Genomic DNA, 21847 nt, shown 5'->3' on the forward strand with positions numbered 1-21847 from the left:
TGGGAGGCCAAGGCGGGCAGATCACGAGGTCAGGAGATCGAGACCATCCTGGCTAACATGGTGAAACCCCGTCTCTACTAAAAATACAAAAAAAAATTAGCCGGGCGAGGTGGTGGACACCTGTAGTCCCAGCTACTCGGGAGGCAGAGGCAGGAGAATGGCGTGAACCCGGGAGGCGGAGCTTGCAGTGAGCCGAGATCGCGCCACTGCACTCCATCCAGCCTGGGCGACAGAGCGAGACTCTGTCTCAAAAAAAAAAAAGAAAACAAAAAAGAAAAAAAGATGGTTAAGGTGGTTTAAAAAAAGAATAAAGTTGAAGTGATTGTAATAACAGGGAAAGAGTTATAATCTTAAGTTAGGAAAAGACGCAAATTTCTACACTGTTAAGGATGCACAACTAGGTTGAAAAATGCAGAGAAAAATACTGAGTGACCTTTCTCATTTTATTTTTTTGCTACCGCCATCTCACCATGGCCCACACCCTCATTCCTCTTGTCAAAGATAAAAAAGCCAATATTTAAACAAATAATAAACTCCCCAAACGAAACTGTAATGAAATAGTAAAGAGGAACAGAAAGAAACTAGAGAAACGTTTGCTCATTCAACCAGTATTTATTGAATGTCTACAAGCCTGACATTTATTTTATACTGTGTATGAACTCTATTCCACAAATTCTACTGCTGCATTATAAAGGACTGTGGGTTTTTTTTTTTTTTTTTTTCTTGCTCTGTACATCAGAGTTTAATGAAAAATAGAACTTTTAATCAGAGTCATAATAATGATCGACCTTTAATAATTCAGCTACAGTCAAAGCGCTGCTGTATTGCCTGCCACATTTTAGTTGGAGGCTGGGTGACCGGCCCTTGCTGACTTGCAGGCAAAGGGCAGCCAGGTGCATTCCCCGAGCGCCCGATTTTCCGAGGCGTACTGGGAAGAGAGGTGGGGTAGGGCCTGGCCGGATCGGGGGCGCCGGATTGGGTCTAGGACTTCGCCTGGCCCCTGCCCTCCACTATTTCTCATGTCAGACGATGGCGGCAGCGACCTTGTGGGATAGGAGAGGGTATCTGTTATTTCACTTCTGCGAGAAAAACATGCCAAAAATTTTAAAAAGAAGAAAAGGACAAAGAAAAACACTTTGTGGTAGCGTTTTTGTTTGTTTAACCGAAACCCCTTTTTTTTTTTTTTTTTTTTTTTTTGAAAAACCCAAACACACCAAAGTCCTGAAGGATTAGGAAGCAAAAAGAGCCGCCTCGCGACCATGGTTCCACTGGGGCTCGAACCCAGGACCTTCTGCGTGTAAAGCAGACGTGATAACCACTACACTATGGAACCGCTACGAGAAAACATCTCGTTGAGACTTTATTCATAGACTCATAGCAGTGCCAGCCCCCTCCGCCTGAGCCCCGCCCCTTCACCGTGATCCCGCCCCCGAGGCGCGGGGTTTGCGGCAGCTCTGGGTCGCTGGCTCTGGCGTTTGGGCGGCTCGTCATTCCTGTCCATCAGAGTCGCGGCCCCTGGGACCAGGGCGAGGCTGGGGCCCCGGCCGAGAGCACCTCCCCGCTATCACCTGTCCCCAAACTTTCCCTCAGTCGAGGTGCCGGCGGGGCGGCTCGACGGCCGGAAGTGCACCCTGCTCGGGCTCTGCACCCCCGGCAGCTTCCTCCGCCCGCGAGGGCCCCGCGCGTTCCCATTTCCCCTACCAGCAAACTGAGCCTCGGCCACCCGGCCCACTTGCCCGTCGGAAGTCAGAAGGCGGCGTGGAAGGCCTCGCTTCTGGGGCAAGGAGGACAGGGGCAACCCTTGGAACCGAGTCAGGCAGCGCAGGGGATGGGGGTGGGCCGGGGCGCACTTTTGCGTTGACGCCTGGCTTGCCGGGGTTGGAAAAGGCCGCTGGTTAGCGGGCCCTTTGCCCGAGGGTGTGGACCTCTTCCCGCTCCCCTGCCTCTTCCCGCAGCCTTCTTCCCCTCCCGAGGCCAGGCCTAGGGAGGTGCAAATGGCAGGGCTTCCGTTAGGTCCCCTTGGTCTAGGGCTGCAGGGATGGGGGGACGAAGAGGTGTAGACGAGCCACCCTTCTATGGTTTCCAGGGAGGCAGCAGCCCTGGCCACGTGATTGAGGGGCCCAGTGCAAAATGAAGATGCCAGGCACCTTGTTGTTAAGTTCTTGAGAATTTCACACGGTAACAGCAGAGTATTCAACCCGGCGCGGGGTCCCTGACTTGGTGGCAGGACTGTAGTCTGGGTAAGGGGCTGGGACCCTCCATCACAAAGGGTGCTTCTTGGTTTTCATCGTCAGTGTCATTTGCCTTCTTCAGGGCTTCCAGATGGATCTTCGTCACCACCCTAGGATTGCTTACCAGCCTCAAGCTTGAAAACACACCTGTAATCATTTGGCAGGGGAGAGGCACCTTTAAGCGCCCAGGTGAACTTTGTCTGCAGGCAGCAACTGTCCTTTTTGCTGGATCTTCCGCTGAGGTCGGTAGGTTGATAAAGTGATACTGATTTTATGGCAGGAGCTCCCTTCAGCCAACTCCTGTCTTCCTGGGAAGGCCTCTGGAAGAAACCAGGTGGGTGCAGGGAACACTAATGTGGGGGTCACGATCTGGATGTTCGTCTTGATTTGGCCATTTATGAGCTGGGTACTCGAGCTAGTCTGTTCACCTCCGGTCTCAGTCTCCTCCTTGTGAAATACAAGGGTTGGACTAAACATGTCCACTTTCACTTCTGGGTCTCAATGTTATGCCCACCTTCCAGGTAGGAAAACGGAGGCGGTTATCTGTCATGTAATTTCCCCCCCAGAAATAGAGGCAGGCTAGCTAGTGGCGTGGGTTTTTCTAGTACCTGCTTCCCAATGTCTTCAGTTAGCTCCCTGTCATATTCATCATGGGCCCCCTTCTAGTCTGCTTTTTTGGTGAGACATTTTCAGAGGCCTCTGGAGCGCTTCTTGCCTAGATTGTGGGCCACAAGATGACCAGAGTGGCCAGCCACCAGCCAGAGGATGCATTCGTGAGAGCTCCACGTTTCCCACTCAGGACTCCTGGGAAGCCTGATAATAAGTGTTTCCCACCTGTTTCCAAACCCCTAGCAGTGGAAAACAAGATCGCCAGGAATTGGCCTTAAAATTACACCCACTGGTTGTGTTTTGGATAGTGTCTCTAGGAAATGCTTTGCTCTCCAGCCCCCCACATCCCGATTTTTCTGTCTTTCCCTGGCTCTAAAGGTATGTTTGCCAAGTTCCCACACTTAACCTTCGTGTGGAAAAGAAGCTGGTGTCCCTCTGTTGCATGCAACACAGGTGTCTGCCTTTGATGAAAAACTCTTGTTCCTTTTCTCCATTCCAGGAAGGAAACTATGTTCTGTTCTCCCCACCACCCCTACAAGGTGTCATCACAATCTTTTCTTTTTTTTTTTTTTTTTTGAGACAGTCTCCCTCTGTCACCCAGGCTGGAGTGCAGTGGCGCGATCTCAGCTCACTGCAACCTCTGCCTCCCGTTCAAGTGATTCTCCTGCCTCAGCCACCCAAGTAGCTGGGATTACAGGCACCCCCCACCATACCCGGCCTACTTTTTGTATTTTAGTAGAAATGGGGTTTCACCGTGTTGGCCAGGTTGATCTCGAACTCCTGGCCTCAAGTGATCCGCCCGCCTCGGCCTCCCGAAGTGCTGGGATTACAGGCGTAAGCCACTGCTCCCAGCCCCACCCAGCTCAAATTCTGTGGTCATTTTTATCACTTGCTTGTTTGCCCTTTCATTTTTTCCTTGTGCTTGTTGGTAAAACCACAGTCTCTCACATCTGACTATCTCCCTACCCTGCCCCTGAACACGGCCCAAGAAGAACACATCCAAGCTGACTGGTTTCACACTAAATTCATGTACTGCTTAGCTCAAGTGAGCCCTTTCTGCAGTCCAGAATATGTGTTCACTTCTCCTAAAGGACAGTTTCATGTCTTGTCTCCCTAAACCTCCTGTACCCCCAACCCCAATCTCGGTTACAGCCGATGACCTAGCTTCCTATTGCGGTGAAAAAATGGAAGCAATCAGAACTTCTGCAAGTCCCCTGCCAGCCACCGTCTGCTCTCATGCGCTTCCTCCGGATCAGAATGAGTTGGGACTGGCTAACTGTGTGGTAGGGGCTGTCCTGTGTATTGTAGGATGTTTTGCAGCATCCCTGGCCTCTATTCACTAGATGCCTGTGGCACACATCCTCCCCCACCACCCAGCTGTGATGACCCAAAATGTCCCCTGGGGTACAAAATCTTGGGAGTTATTTGGCAATATCTGGAGACACTTTTGTTGGTTATGACTGGGAGAGGGGTACTATAGGCACCCAGTAGGGAGAGGCCAGGGGCACTGCCAAACATTCTGTGGTGCCAGCTACTCTGGGGGAGTGAGGCGGGAAGGATCCCTTGAGCTCAGGAGGTCAAGGCTATTGTGAGCCATGACTTCACCACTGCACTCCAGCCTGGGTGATAGACTGAGAACCTGTCAAAAAAAAAAAAAAAAAAGGCCAGGTGCAATGGCTCACACTTATAATCCCAGCACTTTGGGAAGCTGAGGCGGGCGAATTGCTTGAGCTCAGGAGTTCGAGACCAGGCCGGCCAACATGGCAAAACCCCAACTCTATAAAAAAAAAATATACAAAAAAATTAGCCAGGCGTGGTGGCGCATACCTGTAGTCCCAGCTACTCTGGAGGACTGAGGCGGGGAGGATCCCTTGAGCCTGGGGAGGTTGAGGCTGCAACAAGCCCAGATCGCATCACTGCACTCTAGCCTGGTCAACAGAGTGAGACCGTATCTCAAAAACGAAAACAAAAGCAAAAAAACAGGATAAAGCTCCCTTAGTTCCACTTCCACCTGTGCCACTTCCATTTCTGTGCTCTCCTTTATAACATAATTCTTAGATTGGTTTTTGGTGCTTTCTCTTCTTTCCCCGCCCTTGGGACTTGTTCTAGCACTCCACCAAAATTCCTCTGATCCAGTGACTTCCACATTGCTACACAGAATAGCTCTTCCTTTTCATCGGATTTGATGTACCAGCAGCATTGAAAACAACCCATCACTCCATTTTGAGGTACTCTCCCCTCGGCATTTAGGATGCCGCCCTTTGGCGATGTTTATTTCCTCTCACTGCATACGCCCCTTTGGTTACCTTTGCTGGAGCCTCATCTGTTTGACCTTTAAACACAGCCGTACCTCAGAGGTCTCGGTGCTTGGACTTCTCTATTCATTCTCACCACCCCAGCGACCTCATTGAATCTAATGGCTTTTAATACCATTGAGAACCTAGAAGATTCCAAGTGTGTATCTCTAGTCTAGACTTTTCTCCCAAACTCCAGACCTACATGTTCAACATCTCCATTTAGATGTCTGTTAAGCATCTCACATGTCTGTGCCCACGCTCCTGATCTCTGCCCCTAAATCTGCTCCTCTCTTGGTATGTTTTTCTTTTTCAGAGACAGTTTTGCTCTGTCACCCACCCTGGAGTGCAGTAGTGCCATCTCAGCTCATTGCAACCTCCGCCTCCTGGGTTCAAACAATTCTCGTTCCTCAGTCTCCCGAGTAGTTGGGATCACAGGCGTGTGCTACCACATCCGGCTAATTTTTTTCCTGTACTTTTAGTAGAGATGGGGTTTTGCCATTTTGGCCAGGCTGTTCTCGAACTCCTGGCCTCAAGTGATTCACCCATCTTGGTCTCTCCAAGTGTTGGGATTACAGGCATGAGCCACCGCGCCTGGCCTCTGTCTTCTTTATCTCAGATAATGGGAACTTCATCTTTCCAGTTATTTAGGCCTAAAACTAAGAATCATACTTGATTCTTCTTTTTCTCACACCCCCAACGTAATCTTACTAGCAAATCTTATTGGCACTACCTGCGGGATCTATCTAGAATCTTCTAGCTTTCTGTCATCTCCCCAGCTATACTCTAATCAAAGCCACCACACATTTTGCCTGGATCATAGCCAGTAGCCTCAGATCTTGGTCTTCTAGCTTCTGCCCTTTCCTCTCTACAGACTATTCTCCACACAGTAGCCAGAGTGGTCCTTTCAAGATCTAAATTAGGTCTCATCACTGTGCAAAACCCTTCAATGGCTCCCTACCTCAGCTAGAAAAGCTGAAGCCTTACAGTGGCCTACAAGGCTTGTGCCTCTCTGATTATAAATCCTCTTGCTGGCCAAGCATGGTTGCTCACGCCGGTAATCCAGCACTTTGGAGGCCGAGGTGGGCAGACACTTGAGGCCAGGAGTTTGAGACCAGCCTGGCCGGCATGATGAAATCCCGTCTCTACTAAAAATACAAAAATTAGCCAGGTATGGTGGCATGCACCTGTAATCCCACCTACTTGGGAGGCTGAGATGGGAGGATCGCTTGAGCCTGGGAGGTGGAGGTTGCAGTGAGCCGTTACTGTGCCATTGCCCCCCAGCCTGGGTCACAGAGCAAGACCCTGTCTCAAAAACAAAAACAAAAATCCTATGACTTTGCCTTGGCTTTGACTCCACTCCAGCCACACCGGCCTGCTTGCTGCCTTTCAGTTACACTAGGCCTCTCCTGCCTCGGGGCCTTTGCTGCTGCTGCTCTCAGCCTTGAATAGTTTTTCCTTAAATCACGCTGTTGCTTGTTCTCTCACCTTGCTCGGGTCATATCCAAATATCTTCTCAGTGAGGCCTTTCCTGACTACCTACTGAAAATTGCTATTATTCTTTTCCATTCATGCTAGAGACTCACTGCCCCCCTTTCCTGCTTATTTTTCTCTGCAGCACTACATTTCTTTCCTTTTTTCTTTTCTTTTTTTTTTTTAGACAGCGTCTCTGTTGCCCAGGCTGGAGTGCAATGGTGTGATCTCGGCTCACTGCAGCCTCTGCCTCCTAGGTTCAAGCGATTCTCGTGCCTCAGCCTCCTGAGTAGCTGGGACTACAGGCACCTGCCCCATGCCCAGCTAATTTTTATATTTTCAATAGAGACAGGATTTCATCATGTTGGCCAGGATGGTCTCCATCTCTCGACCTCATGGTCTACCCTCCTCGGCCTCCCAAAGTGCTGGGATTACAGGCGTGGGCCACCACGTCTGGCCTGCAACACTAAATTTCTACATATTTACTAATTTATTTTGTTGATTGTCTGTCCCCACCATCCTCGACTAGAATGCAAGTTCCATGACGGCATGGATTTGGCTTCGTTCTCTGCTGTATTACACAGAGTCTAAGTAGTTTCCAGCGTATGAGTAAGTGCTCAGTGAATGTGTCTTGAAAACAATGTGTCAGTGTTGAGGGTGACTCAAGCCAAGGCAGTGAGTTCCAGTTAGAGCTAATCCTGGGCTTTTGCTTGACTTCTTGAGCAGAGACGTTTCCTAATTCATCCTGGACTTGAACGTGAGATGATCTAGAGGCTGGCAGTTCTGCTGCCATCTTACTATTGCATTATATTAGGGCTCTTGGTTGCATACAACAGAACCCTCTTGTTCAGAATATTCACTTCTCTTCCCCATGTAGGATTTTGACACCATGGCCCCCCTGATAGACTTGCCCAGGTGACTTGCTTTGCCCAGTTGAATGTGAGCAGAAGTGATGTGTATCACTTCCAAGCAAAAGTGTAAGAGCCAGTGTGGTGGCTGCTTCTGTCCTTCCCCTTTGCTACAAGAAGAACAGCAATGCTCCAGAGACAGGTTGACCTGAGTTTCAGAGGGAAGGCTCCATGTTACAGAACTGCGGCCCATCTGCACTGGCTGTGGAACTGGAGTGCCGAATAAACGTTTGTCATTGTAAGCCACTAACGTTTGGGGTTGTTACAAAAGCATAACACCACCTAAGCGGCTTCAACGCTCCCACTAGTTTAAGAGGAGAAGGAGTTTATTAAAGGACACCAGGTAGCTCACAGGATCTCCAAGAAGGCCTCAGTGACTCCAAAGCCAGGAATGATGTCCACATCTCCCTGAGGGACTGCACCAGCGCAGGTGCACACTGCTGCCTCCTCTGAATACAGATTTAGTAACTCAAACCAGTGTTGGAGCCCACAATCTTGACCACTGCTGTCTCTGGAAACGGGACACCTCTGCCACTAACCTTGGCAGAAGGTGGCCTTTGGGAGCTCTCCACGTCTTCAGGTTGCCCTCTTCTGGATTGAAGTCGCTGGCAGTGCTTACTTTACCTGCCTGTGCTCTTGCTATCAAAGAGACTGGAAAAACAAATTTCTTGTTTCTGCTTTGGGGAGTTAGGAGTCAAATGGGAGGAATTACCAAGACATAGGGAGGAGGTTCAGAAGTTAGTGAATGACCATGAAGCATGAAAGACATCCACGACCTGCTGGAGACCTGAGGATGGAGCCGACACCAAGGGATCCCAGCTGAGCAATAGAGCAGCTGGATGAGGTCATTTACCTCCCGGCCCCAGTCATGCATATACCATTGACTCTTCAGTTATTTGAGGAATCCATTCCCAGCTTTGCGTAAGCCAGCTGGAATGGGCTTACTGACACTTGCAATGGAACGAGTCCTAATGATCTGTGTCTAACATGGACGAGCCTTGGCATAGTGGCTAACAGTGGTGCCCTGGCTCAGATGCCTGAAAGTTTTGGTTGTTCTCAGTCCCCAGTAAGTGGGGATGAGGCTGACAGTCATGGAAATGGCCGCTTCTGGTAGAGTAGGTGTATTAGTCTGTTCTCACGCTGCTAATAAAGACAACCCACAGACTGGGTAATTTATAAAGGAAAGAGGTTTAGTGGACTCACAGTTCCGATGGCTGAGGAGGCCTCACAATCATGGCAGAGGATGAAGGAGGAGCAAAGGGACGTCTTACATGGTGGCAGGCAAGAGAGATATGAGAACCAAGCAAAAGGAGAAACCGAAACCATCAGATCTCATGAGACTTATTCACTCTCATGAGATCAGCATGGGAAAGACCTGCCCCATGATTCAGTTGCCTCCCCTCCGGGTCTCTCCCACAACATGTGGGAATTGTGGGAGCTACAATTCAAGATGAGATTTTGGTTGCAGCACAGCCAAACCATATCAGTAGGGTTGTGGTTTCCTTGTCTCCTGGGGAGCCAGTAGTTCTCATGTACAGCAGGGCGTTTGCTCACGTGTGGCGCAGTAACCAGGCCAGGTACAGTTATACAGTGGGCAACACATCTGTGGCAGATACTGCTAGTTGCTTATCTAATATCCATTCCTCTTTTCCTCAATAAGAAAAGTAAGAAGAACACACAGTTGTACAGTGCTTGCTGTGTATTAACGACTATTCTAAGCGCTTCACTCCTATTAACTCATTTAATCCTCACGAGAACCCTGTACTATTATAGTTTGCGGGTGAGAAAATCGAGGCACAAAGTAAGTTGGTAACTTGACCAAGTCACACAGTGACATAAAGAAGCAAGGTTCTAAGCCCAGACCATCTGGCTCCATGGGCTGTGCTTAGCCTCTGCACTATAGTGCCTGATTGTGTTTGCTTTGGTGATGTGTCTGGCTAAAACAGCTTCATTTCCTTGAAAGGAGGTAGACCCATTTGGCATCCGCCTTTTGGCCCATAGTTTATCTCTTTCTGCCTGGAATGTGAATGTGGTGCTAGAAGGAGGGCATCACTTTCTGTTGTGATCAGCATTTTGCACCCATGAGTTGACAATTGGGAAAAAGAAAGCTGCATGGCTTGGCTCAGAGAAGGAAGGCGCCTGGGTCCCAGCCAGATTCCCTGCTCCAGATTCCTTGTGAAATGAATAATAAAATCCCTCATTTTTAATGCTACTGTTTAGTAGAAGTTTCAGTTACATGAGGAAAAATACAGATCCTACTGATTAAACCTTTCCGTGTTGCTCACCCGTAGCTCTCTCCTGTACCATTTTGACAATGTCTTTAATTTGCCCCCCAGCTACCGAGGGCTTGCCCTGTGTTCCAGTCCCTTGATGGAAGTTGTTCATCATCACATGCCTGCAATATGTCTGGGAACACAGTGTTGGGTAGCGCAGGAGCTTTTTTTTAAAAAGTATATGACATGGTCTCATCTCAAGAAGTTTGAAGAACATGAGTTAACCCAAAGGACTTATTTGTTCCAAGATGTTAATGGAAGATAATGGCTTGATGTGGTTTTCCTAATGTAGGATGTTGTTAGATCTGAATTTGGGTCCGGTCTCCTTTCTCTTAAGAAACTTGACAAAGAGAAGGCTGATGAGGGGTAGGCAGGGTGATATGCAAAAACCTGTCTAATAGGAAAGAAGGCCTCACATGGTATACCTCTTCAGATCAGCTATCTAGAACCTTCACAATCACCCGCCATCGCTTTCAATGAGATTACATTTCCTAGAGATGGTCACTCCAGAGAGAAACAGATCAGCTTAGAATGCTTTGTCTGCCCCTCTCTTACTTAACTTATCTTGAGATGTGCCTAGTATCTTTCTCTCTCTCTCTCTCTCTCTCTCTCTCTTTTTTTTATTTGAGGCAGAGTCTCACTCTCTCGCCCAGGCTGGAGTGCAGTGGCATAATCTTGGCTCACTGCAACCTCCACCTCCTGGGTTCAAGTGATTCTCCTGCCTCAGCCTTCCAAGTAGCTGGGATTACAGGCACCCGCCACCACGCCTTGCTAATTTTTGTATTATTAGTAGGGATGGATTTTCACAATGCTGGCCAGGCTGGTCTTGAACTCCTGACATCAGGTGATCTGTCTGCCTTGGCCTCCCAAAATGCTGGGATTACAGGCGTGACCCACCGCGCCCGGCAGAGATGTGCCTAGTTTCTAAAGTCACTCCCCTGCGACTAGGTAACTGAACACAAAACAATTTGACTACTACTGCTCACTCCTCTAGAGCACCATTTAAAAGGCAACACCTGATAGCAGCCAGTGCTAATCGGTGATGGAAATGAAATGGGTTACTCCCTTGACTTCCACAACACTTACTGACTCATTTGTTTCCACATCGATTCAACTGGGCACGCATTAAGACTTGCCTCTAAGCTTTCTGCACAGTCTGAAGGAAAGATTTCAAGTGTGGAGCAGGTGTTAAACTCCAGTCATATTGTGTATTTTTACTAGTGATTTCAAGAATTGGGGATCTTTTGGATACACTTAGGGTAGAGTCCTAAGGCCATCTACAGTAATAAAAGCAAAACCAATTAGTAGGTTGTTTAATTCATTTAGAGGCTATCTGCAGGCTAGCAGTTTTCCTCTGCTAAATCCTGTTAAGATGCAGTGGGTTCTATTTTGTGCAGATGGAGCAGGCTGCCATGACAACTGTCTGTGAATATTATTTCAATATTAGTCATACATTTCCAGCATCTGCCTCTGGGCTCAGTGTTCTTCTAAAGCCTGGATGCACATTTATTCTTAATGGACCTCTCCTGGACGTGTTTACAAAAAGAACAAAAACAAAACACTTTCAACTGGCTGACTTTTTTTTTTCTTTCAGAAGAGAAATTTGAATGAATTCACACAACTGAAAATGGATTGTGAATCTTATTGTCATTTTTTCTTTTAGAAAGGTGATTTTGATGTGAACTTATATTGTGCTGGACTATAGATTTTATTGAATAGATGCACTACACCAGGATTTGGAAAGTTCCCCTGTAGGCATGTAGTCCTTACAGTAAAATTATTATTTTTTTCATCTAACGGTATCAGAAAGAATCTTGTAGTTGCCTGTGGTAGAAGATCCAACCCAAACTGGGCAAAACCAGTTTCAAACGAATCTGGTTTGAAACTTCCAAAGGTAAGGTCTGATCCAGAGACTTAGGTTGGAGGGCTCCGGCTTCATTTCCCTGCCTTTCAGTCGGCCCTTCCCCATGTATCACTTTCACCCCCTGTACTGGCTCTTCTCATGGTGACAGCCTTGCTCAGAGCACCACACTAGGGGGAGATGAGTGAGTCCCAGCACTCTCTCCAGGTGCCCCAAGATTCACTCATAATACCTTTCTTTAGCTATGTGCCCACCCCAAACACTCCTTTTTGTCAGGAGAAGAGGATATGCCATCTGAGGCCTGAATTATGTGCTTGTTCCTGAAAAGTTGCTGTTGCTGGGGAGTGGGTTCGGGTAATTGGCGTAAGTCAGCCAGGGCCCACACTTAGAGTTGGGGGCTGCGCCAGTCCCATGCAAATCACATGGCTAAAAACAGGGAGCTGGGGTGATTTCAAAAAGGAAAATTGTGCTTCTATCACAAGGAAGTTAGGGGACTATTTGCTAGCCACATGGTTAGGGAACAGAATGCTGGCCCAATGATAATAATAATAGCTAACATTTATTAAATACTATGAGCCAGGCACCAAGCTGCTTTACAGTTGTATTGGTTAGAGAATGTGTTTGGCTGCCTGAAATAAGGTAAACGGAACAGCAGGGGCTTAACACAGAGCGCTTGGTTTTTGTCCCACATGATACGAAGCCAGGAGATACACAGTGTCACATTGTCATCCAAGTCTCAAGCTTGCCCCGCCCTCCTGCATCATGGTTTTGCTATTCTCTGTGTGAGGCTTTCCTCCTAGTGTGCACAGGATGGCTGCCCCTCCTCCAGGCATTGTGTCCTGGTTCCAGGCAGAATGGGGGAAGGACAAAAGAGAAGAGGCTTGTGCCAGCTGAGTCTTTTCTTTTTTATCGGGAAAATGGCTTTTCCGGAAGCCTCAACCTGTAGATTTCTGCTTATATCTCAACAGCTAGAACTGTGTCACATGACTCCCCATAGTTGCAAGGGAACCTGGCAAATCAAGTTGTGTTGGCTGAACACTGCCACCTAGAACAAAACTGGGGTTTTATTAGTAAGGAAGAGAGGGAGAATGGACAGTAATGATCAGTGGCTGCTACGATGTGTATTAACCCATTCATTCGTTACGTCAACCCGGTGTGGTTGGTGCTATCCCTAGCCTCGTTTTATAGTTGAAGCAATAGGCACAGAGAGGTTATGTAATTTGCCCAAGCTCACACAGAGCTGTTAAGTGATTGAGCTAGAACTTGAACCCAAGCAAGCTGACTCTAGAATCTTATTCTATTATGTTCCTAGACACATCCTGACCCACTGGCCAGACCACATTTCTTCTCTAGGATGTATATCCACTTGGGAAATGCAGGCCTCTCCTAGAAATGGTAGCTAATACTTGTTTAGCACTTTATAGTTTACAAAGAGATTGTCGCTTAAATTATTCTCTTTAAATATTCTTTTTTTTTTTTTTTTTTTTTGAGACAGAGTCTCACTCTGTTGCCCAGACTGGAGTGCAGTGGCACGATCTCAGCTCACTGCAACCTCCACCTCCCAGGTTCAAGCGATTCTCATGCCTCAGCCTCCAGAGTAGCTGGGACTATAGGCGCACACCACCATGCCTGGCTAATTTTTGTATTTTTAGTAGAGACGGGGCTTTACTGTGTTGTCCAGACTGGTCTCAAACTCCTGGCCTCAAGTGATCCACCTGCCTTGGCCTTTCGAAGAACTGGGATTACAGGTGTGAGCTACAGCGCCCGGCCTATTCTCATTTTTAAAATGAGGAAACTGAGGTCTAGAAGAGTTATGTAAGTTGCCTAAGGTCCTCAGGTTGAAAGTGGCAGAGCTGATATTTCCTCAAAATTATAAAAACTTACTCCTGTTTCCCTTCCTTAATCTTCCTATTCTTCTCTGCACACAGGAGTTCATTTCTAGTTTTTTAAAATGACAGTATTTCACTCTAGGCCCTATATTAACTTCATAACCTTCTCAGAAAACCAATCCAGAGAAATCTTGGCTGTCTCGCCTACTTGTTTTCACATAGGCCACCAGCAGGAATGTGGCACATCAGTGGGAACTGTGACAGAAGTAAGTAACAAAGGAGGCCTGGAAAGGGAGGTGGTTTTTCTCTCACATCATATAAAATCCAGAGCTTCCGGCAGAAACTGAAAGTGTTAATTACAAATAGCTCTTATTGACCTGCTAAAGAGTTATTAAACATATAGACATTGTCATTTGTTACATCAGATTAATTTGTTACTTTTCTTTAAAACTATTTCATAAATTGAACTTGTCACCGAGTAAGAATTGACAGCCCACTTCACTGGGATGAATTAGAGAAGTTTCACTATATTACTGACACGCCAGTTTGCTTATGATTATTATTTCTCTCGTTCTTTCCCAAGTCTTTGAAATCTTTAGCTTTTGGCATTGCCGTAGTTACATATCACAACATTCTTTTGTTTTGGCCTTACTACTGAGTAAACCATAAAAATTGCAAGATCATTGTAGAATTAATACATTTTAGGGAGACGTGAGAGTTCAGTCAAATATATTTAAGAAATACATTGGTTCAGTTCAGAAAGGCACGACAACTCGAAGCAAGGGGGAGGAGGGGGAGTGGCTTCTGGGTTATAGGTAGATTGAAAAATGTTCTACTTGACAATTGGTTGAGTTTATCCAAAGACCTGGGATCACTAGAAAGGAGATGTCTGGGTTAAGGGACTGTGGAGACCAAAGTTCTTATTGTGTAGATAGATGAAGCCTTCAGGTAGCAGGCTTCAGAGAGGACAGATTGTAAATGTTTCTTATCCGACCTAAGGTCTGTGCTCATATTAACACTGGAGAGGTATAATGAGGCACGTTGGATCCCTGCTTCTCGTCATGGCCTGAACCAGTCTTTCAGGTTAAATTTTAAAGTGCCCTGGCCTAGGAAGAAGTCCATTCCAATGGTTGGGCGGGGGGGGGGCGGGGGGGATGGGAGGTTAAATTTTTTCTTTTGGTTTACACTCCAAAAGCTATGAATGAGGCCAGGTGTGGTGGCTCACGCCTGTAATTCCAGTGCTTTGGGAGCCCAAGAATTTGAGACCAGCCTGGGCAAGATGGTGAAACCCCATCTCTATAAAAAATAAAAAAATTAGCCGAGTGTGGTGGCAGGCACCTGTAGTCCCAGCTACTTGGGAGGCTGAGCGAGGAGGATTACTTGAGCCCAGGAGGTGGAGGCTACAGCGAGCTATGATCGTGCCACTGCACTCCAGCCTGGGCGCGATCATAGTTCACTCTCGACAGAGTGAGACCCTGTCTCAAACAAATAAAAATAAATAAAAAGAGTACTATGTTACAGAGCAGTGCCACTCAAAGCGTGCTTCACTGTCACCTGGGAGCTTATTAGAAATGCAGCTTCACAGCCCCACCCCAGACCTACTGAATCAGGTTGGGATTCAGCAGGGATTGGGCCCAGGAATCTGTGTTTGGACAAGATCCCTAGGTGACTTGTAAGTGCATTAAAGTTTGCGAAGTGCTGTTTTAGAGTTTTACGCAAGTGAGTTGTAGGACTGACAGATTGTGCACCTTTTAAATACTGGTGAAAATAAGAGCTTCGGCTTTAGTAAAGTAGACCTGTATTGAATCCTGGATTCTCCTTGGAAAATCTCCCAATCCTAGTCTCCAGTTAGCTACTCCAGGTCACGTGCTCAAGTGTATGCTTGACTCCATCCCCTATCAACACCTTCACCTCGTTAATCCACATTCAACCTTCCACTGTCAGGTCAAAGATGACTTCCTCAGAGAAGCCTCTGCTCAACCTCCCACCTCACTCTCATAAAATGAATACTTGTCCTTTGCAATTTCATACTTAGGATTATTTGATTAATGTTTACTTCTCCTACTAGCCTATAAGCTTTAGGAAGGAAGAGGCCTTATCAGTTTTGCTAACTGGTATGTCCTCAGGGTATAGAACAGTATCTGGCACATAATAGATGCTCAACAAATATTTATTTAATGAATATATGAATGAAACCAAGCCAGGAATAAGTGCACAAAAGAAAATGCTCTGAAAGTTTTTTCCAAAGACTTCTCTATAAACTCTTAATCATCTAAGGCAGTAATAGGGTTTCGAAAAGAAAGCCCTGGATATTTTCCAGGCCTTGTTTTTTTGTTTTTTGTTTTGGCCGGGGCCGGAGGTGGGGGCATGGAACAGGGTCTTACTCTGTCGCCCAGGCTGGAGTGCAGTGGCACTATCTCAGCTCACTGCAACCTCTGCCTCCCGGGTTCAAGTGATTTTCCTGCCTCAGCCTCCTAAGTAGCTGGGATTACAGGTGCCTGCCACCATGCCCATCTAATTTTTGTATTTTTAGTAGAGACAGGGTTTCACTATGTTGGCCAGGCTGGTCTCGAACTTCTGACCTCAGGTGATCTACCCGCCTTGGCCTCCCAAAGTGCTGGGATTACAGGCATGAGCCACCGTGCCTGGCCCAGGCCTTGTTTTATCAACATTCCTCCAAGAAACAAACTTTTCTTTGTTTACCATGTTCATGAACACAAAAATGGTTGACAGGGATGCAATGGTGACAAAAAGAAAGCTGGAATCTGCCTTTCAATAAGCAAGAAATAGTCCTCTCATCCAGGTCATGTCATCCACGTTCCATTGGCAGATATTGTCATATCTGCATCCTACATTGTGAGGTCACCAAGGCAACCTATTGATCATTCTAGAATCTACCTCTTGAAGATTCCAAATGAGACTGGGAAACCCTCTTCAATAAGACCTGTGTGATGATAGATTGTGTCCTGAGCCTGCAGGTCAGGCTGAAAGAGTCAACAACCAGCAAAGTGAAGATCTAGGAGGCTGTTCCCCTTGAACCTGTGTGAACCTAATCAAACCTCGACGGAAAGGTAAGAGCACTCAGTGGACCAGGTGAATTGAGGGTGATCTGGGTAGGCATGGGGCAGTGATCAAAAGTTAACCTGTGGCCTCTGACAGTTTAGTTGTTTAGCCCAACTCTTGTGGTCTTTATGTTTTATGTATGAAGTTTGTTATGTTTTAATATATGCGTATGAGGTGGAATTGGGTCGCCTTGATGTACTGGAAAAAGTTCTGGTCACTGAATCACAAGACTGTGACTTTGGGGAGGCCACCTAACTTCTCTGGGCAATGGTTTCCTCTCCTATAAAATGAAGATGTCTGAGGGCCTTTCTGGACAAGTCCAAAGGATCAGAGTATCTTACATTTCAGGCTCAGCTGTTAACAGAGCTCTGGGCAGAGAACCTCATGATGGTCTTGCAGAGTGACTCCATTCTCTGCCGAGATCAGTTTTGCCCAATTCCCAGTGCTTTAACATGAGAGGGAGTTGCATCAGTGTGTAGTCTTTGTTTTACTTTTATTCTTGGAATGGCAGATTGTAGCTCCTGCAGAAAGAAAAGAAGAAGAAATAAGGAATTACAAAATTGCTCTACATTGACTCATGCTAGATGTCAATCTGAGATACATGGAAAACGTAAGCACATACGAGATAAAGAAACAGATTGTGGCAATATTGAAAAATATCCTAGCTTTCTAAATTAGAAGCAGTTTTGATAAGCCTATTTGGAATTCATGTGAAACATCCATAACTCTGACAATCTGAACTGTACATGGCAAAGGTAAATTGCTTCTAGGCAGTAATTCTAGGTGTAGGTTTAGAGGGACTATACTCAAATCTCCATTGCTTTACAGATAGCCCTCACTCCTTGGCCTCTTGCTTTCCAGATTGCTTCTTTGTTAGCCTCCCTGTTGGCTCCTTCCTCTTTTCATTCTCTTTAATGTCTCTATTCCCCAGTGTTCTGCTTTTGCCTCTATAGCCTTACTCTACAAGCTCTCCCTGGCTCTTTTATCTTCTCTAATCACTTCAGCTATTGTCAGCAACCTCATGACCTATTTAATCTGACTCTCCAGTCCTCATTTATTTCCTGAGCTCCAAACCCAGACTTCTACTGCCTATGGGATATTTCAACAGTGAGGTCTCACAAGTACTGAAATTTAGCACACCGCTAACCAAACTCATGATTTTTCTCCACCATAAACTCACTTGTCCCCCTTCATGTCCAACTCTTGTACCCTTTAATACCCTATTGCAATGAATATCATCATCTCCTATACTGTAAATTACAAGAAGGCAGAGACCATGTCTATCTTGTCCACCCCTTGTAACCACAGCACCTAGTATAGTGCCTGGCGCATGGTAGACACCCAGTAAATATTGTTGAGTAAATGATGAATCTATTTATTTTTCCAAACTAAAACCCTTGGAATCCCCCTCGATATCTATTTCCCCCTCACTCTCCATGCCCAGTCTGAGACCTGTGGGGTTTATTACATAAAACACTTTTACATTTGGCTCCTCCTTCCCCTTCATCCCCTCTGCCATGACTTGAATTCAGCCCTTACCATCTATCTTCTGGATTATTGCAGGAGCCTCCTCATTGGTCTTCCTGTTACCTGCTTTTCCCCATTCATCACCATCTGATCCCCAGAGTGATCTTGCACCTTGAATCTAATCAGCTTACCCTCAGGCTCCCCTTGACTTAAACAGAGTTTGCAATCTGGCAGCTTTAAGAGGAATCCACGCAGTCTGTACGGCGTTTTGAGAAAATGAGAATGACTGTATTTTGTTGATTCTAAGATGTATATATTTTTTTTCACATTTTAGCAGCTCTGATATTGGGATGTGTCTTGAAATGGACAGTGTCATAGTTTGATCAGTGGTGGTGTTCTCTCTTATCGGTACATAAAACAGCAGTGCACCCTATAATCAGTGGCTTCATAAATTTGCTGAAATATACTCATGCTAACATTTAAAAATAAGGAGATCATACATACAACTATCTTCAGCTTCTCTTGGAAAATTACATCAGGCAACACTGGGCTGTGATTTCTGGATAGCAGCCGAAGATGGAGCTACCAGTAAGTAGCAGCTACCTCATTTAGACAAAAACTCGCTACAGTGTCTCATGGTTTCCGCCCAGGCTGCTTTAGTCATTTGTATTATCTGCCCTAGCCCATTAAGCATTTGAAAGGACAATCCCTGACTGATAAGTTGAAGTCCAGACTCTTTGCTGTGATTTATAAGAACACACAGGTGGCACCAACCTACCTCCCCCAGGTTAATGCTCCCAACCTTTGCTCTGTACTCCCTCTATCCCCCAATCTCGAATATAATGGGCTCCCATGTTCCCTGGATGTCTTTCTCCATCTTTTATGCCCTGTGAAACATTTTCTGGCGTTCCCAGGTCGAGCTCATTTCTTTCTGGACTCCAGTAGTACATGGGCGTGTCTCTGCAAAAACTGCAGTTACTTTTCCACTAACCTAAAGTACAGTTCTGTGGTGTTTTTTGTTTTTTGAGATGGAGTTCCTCCCTTGTTGCCCAGGCTGGAGTGCAATGGCACAACCTTGGCTCACCGCAACCTCCGCCTCCCGGGTTCAAGGGATTCTCTTGCCTTGGCCTCCCAAGTAGCTGGGATTACAGGCGCCCACCACCACGCCTGGCTAATTTTTTGTATTTTTAGTAGAGATACAGTTTCACTGTTTTGGTCAGGCTGTTCTTGAACTCCTGACCTCAGGTGATCCACCACCTCGGCCTCCCAAAGTGCTGGGATTACAGGCGTGAGCCACCATGCCCGGCCAGTTCTGCGAATTTTAACACATGGATAGATTAGCATAACCACTGTCATCATCAGGATACAGAACCTGCCCCCCCAAAACTCCCTCCTGCTAGCCCTTTGTAGTCACTCCCCTCCCTCACCCATAAACCCCTGGTAACCGCTGATCAGTTCCCTGTCACTATAGTTCTGTCTTTTTGAGAATGCCATATAACTGTCTGTATCCCTTTTGGCCTAGCCTCTTCCACTCTCTTAATGCCTTTGAGACCTATCCAGGTTGTGTGTATCAGCTTCATTCATTTTTATTGCTAAGTAGCATTTCATTGTATGGATGTCCCACAGTTTGTGGGACACTCACTGAAGGACATTTAAGCTCTTTTCAGTGTTTGACCATATGAACCTGTATACACGTTTTTGCATGAATAGAAAATTTTATTTCTCTAGAATAACTACCCAGGAATAGGATTGCTGTCATATGGTAAGTATATGTTCAACTTTATAAGAAAGTACCAAACTCTTGTTCAGAGTGGCTGTACCACTTTGCATTCCTGCCAGCAAAGTGTTAGAGTTCGAGTTGCTCCACATTCTAGCCAGCACTGGATATTGTATTAAAAAAATTTTTTTAGCTGGGCACAGTGGCTCATGCTTATAATGCAAATACTTTGGGAGGCTGAGGCAGGCAGATAGCTACAGACCAGTCTGAACAATGTGGCAAAACTCAGTCCCTACAAAAAAATACAAAAATTAGCCGGGCATGGTGGCATGTGCCTGTGATCCCAACTACTTGGGAGGCTGAGGTGGAAGGATAACTTGAGCCCAGAAAGTCAAAGTTGCAGTGAGCTGTGATTGTGTCACTGTGCTCTAGCCTGGTGACAGAGACCCTGTCTCAACCTCCACCCCCCGACCCAAACTTAGCTATATTCATAGACATATAGTGGTATCTCATGGTTTTAATTTTAATTTCTGCTTCCTTGAATCTGGCCTGGAAGAACTGGAGGGAACAAAAGGTAAACTCACTGTCAGTTCAGTGGTACTTCAAACTCTGATCTGTTTCCTTCATCTGCCTTCTGTTATTTACTTTTCAGAGTCCTCATGTTACTTGTTTATTGCTGTGGAACAGATTACCAACAAATCTAGTGGCTTAAAACAACGCATGTTTATGATCTTACAGTTTCTGTGGGGCAGAAACCCAGGCGTGGCTTACTTGGGCCCTCTACTTCAGCATCTGTCGTGAGCTGCTGCACACAATGTGTTGACTGGGCTGCTGTCATCTGAAGGCTTGACTGGGGAGGGATCCACTTCCAAGTCCATATGGTTGTTGGCAAGAGTCAGTTCCTCGTGGTCTGTTTGACTGAGGGCCTTAGTTCCTTGCTGGCTTTTGGCCAGAGACTTCCCCCAGTCCTTTGCCACATGGGCTTCTCCCATGTGGCAGCTTACTTCATTGAAAGCGCAAAAGCTGTGAAGGCCATAGGGTCTGCCAGCAAGACAGAAAGTCACAGTCTTTTATAACCTAGTCATAGAAGTGACATCCCAATACCATTGCCATGCTCAATTGATTAGAAGCAAGTTTCTGGGTCCAGCCTATGCTGAAGAGGAGGGATGATACAAGGGTGTGAATTGACCAGGAAGAAGGGATCATCAGGGGCAGCTTAGAGTCTGTCTGCCACAGTCCTCAAATAGCTGTTTCATGGATTCTGTCCAGGTTTTATAGCTTTATCCCATGGGAGAGAAAGAGTAGAGTGGGTAGAATGTCCTTTTTCCATCTTACCCAGACCAGAACCTTCTGTGAAGCTTTGATTTGATTTATGAACATTCAGGGTTAATTTAAGGAATTTCTTTAAACTCAAGCCATCAAGGACCAAACTAGGGTTAGATTAAGCAGTGGTCTGAATTAAAATTCTGATATCTATTAATCTATTTATTAAATCACAACCAAGGAAAGCTCAACTTTTATATCTAAGATGGAGCCTTTTAAAAACTGAACTTCCACACCTTAAAACGTGATGGCTGTTTTAGCCTGTCGTTGTGGCTGCTCACCAGGTGACCCCAATAGAAACATTTGGCAAGCACTGACCTTTATGAATTTCTTCCGTTTGATGGTGATTCATAACCCACTTTTAATTTATTTTAATGACTTCCTAATGACTTGCCAGATCTGTCCTCTCTTTTCTCCTACTTAATGTGATTTTTCAGTACCCAGAACTCACCCTTGAAAATATGCTTGATCCTTTTTCTATTTAAGTGAAAAATTACTTGGTATTCCTTCTCTTTACAAGGGAGCAAGCTCTTTAAATTAGAGTCCTTTTATTTTATGTATTTATTTATTTTTTTGTGAGACAAGGTCTTGCTCTGTTGCCCAGGCTGGAGTACAGTGGCTCTGTCATGGCTTACTGTAGCCTCAATCTTGCAGGCTCAAGTGATCCTCCTGCCTCAGTCTCCCAAGTAGCTGGGACAACAGGCATGTCCCACCACACCCAGCTAATATTTTTTTTTCTTTCTTTTTTAGTAGAGATGAGGTCTTGCTATGTTTCCCAGGCTGGTCTCCAGCTCATCAG

The 21847-nt window shown here is 46.1% G+C and overlaps 1 protein-coding gene and 1 non-coding gene across 16 annotated transcripts in view; one reads left to right on the forward strand and one right to left on the reverse strand.

Annotated features, from left to right (window-relative positions):
- Window positions 1-1260: 1260 nt before the first annotated feature.
- Window positions 1261-1333, reverse strand: TRNAV-UAC (transfer RNA valine (anticodon UAC)). Its single transcript has one exon. It is a non-coding gene; the product is annotated as a tRNA-Val (tRNA).
- An 86-nt stretch (window positions 1334-1419) lies between these two features.
- The window catches only part of PPEF1 (protein phosphatase with EF-hand domain 1), a 149919-nt gene continuing 129491 nt past the window's right edge, over window positions 1420-21847 (forward strand). For 5 of the 15 annotated variants that reach the window (XR_012429808.1, XR_012429809.1, XM_074028981.1 and 2 more), the window contains exons 1-3: window positions 1420-1779; window positions 2314-2477; window positions 16370-16549. The gene's annotated coding sequence lies outside the window, so the exon portion shown is untranslated. Of the gene's footprint in view, window positions 1780-2313; window positions 2566-16369; window positions 16550-18342; window positions 18597-20281; window positions 20300-21847 lie in introns of all 15 variants that reach the window. The other 10 variants (XM_074028982.1, XM_074028971.1, XM_074028979.1 and 7 more) reach the window with 9 other exon arrangements.

The sequence above is a fragment of the Macaca fascicularis genome, chromosome X (genome assembly GCF_037993035.2).
Source record: "Macaca fascicularis isolate 582-1 chromosome X, T2T-MFA8v1.1".
Taxonomy (NCBI): Eukaryota; Metazoa; Chordata; class Mammalia; order Primates; family Cercopithecidae; genus Macaca; species Macaca fascicularis.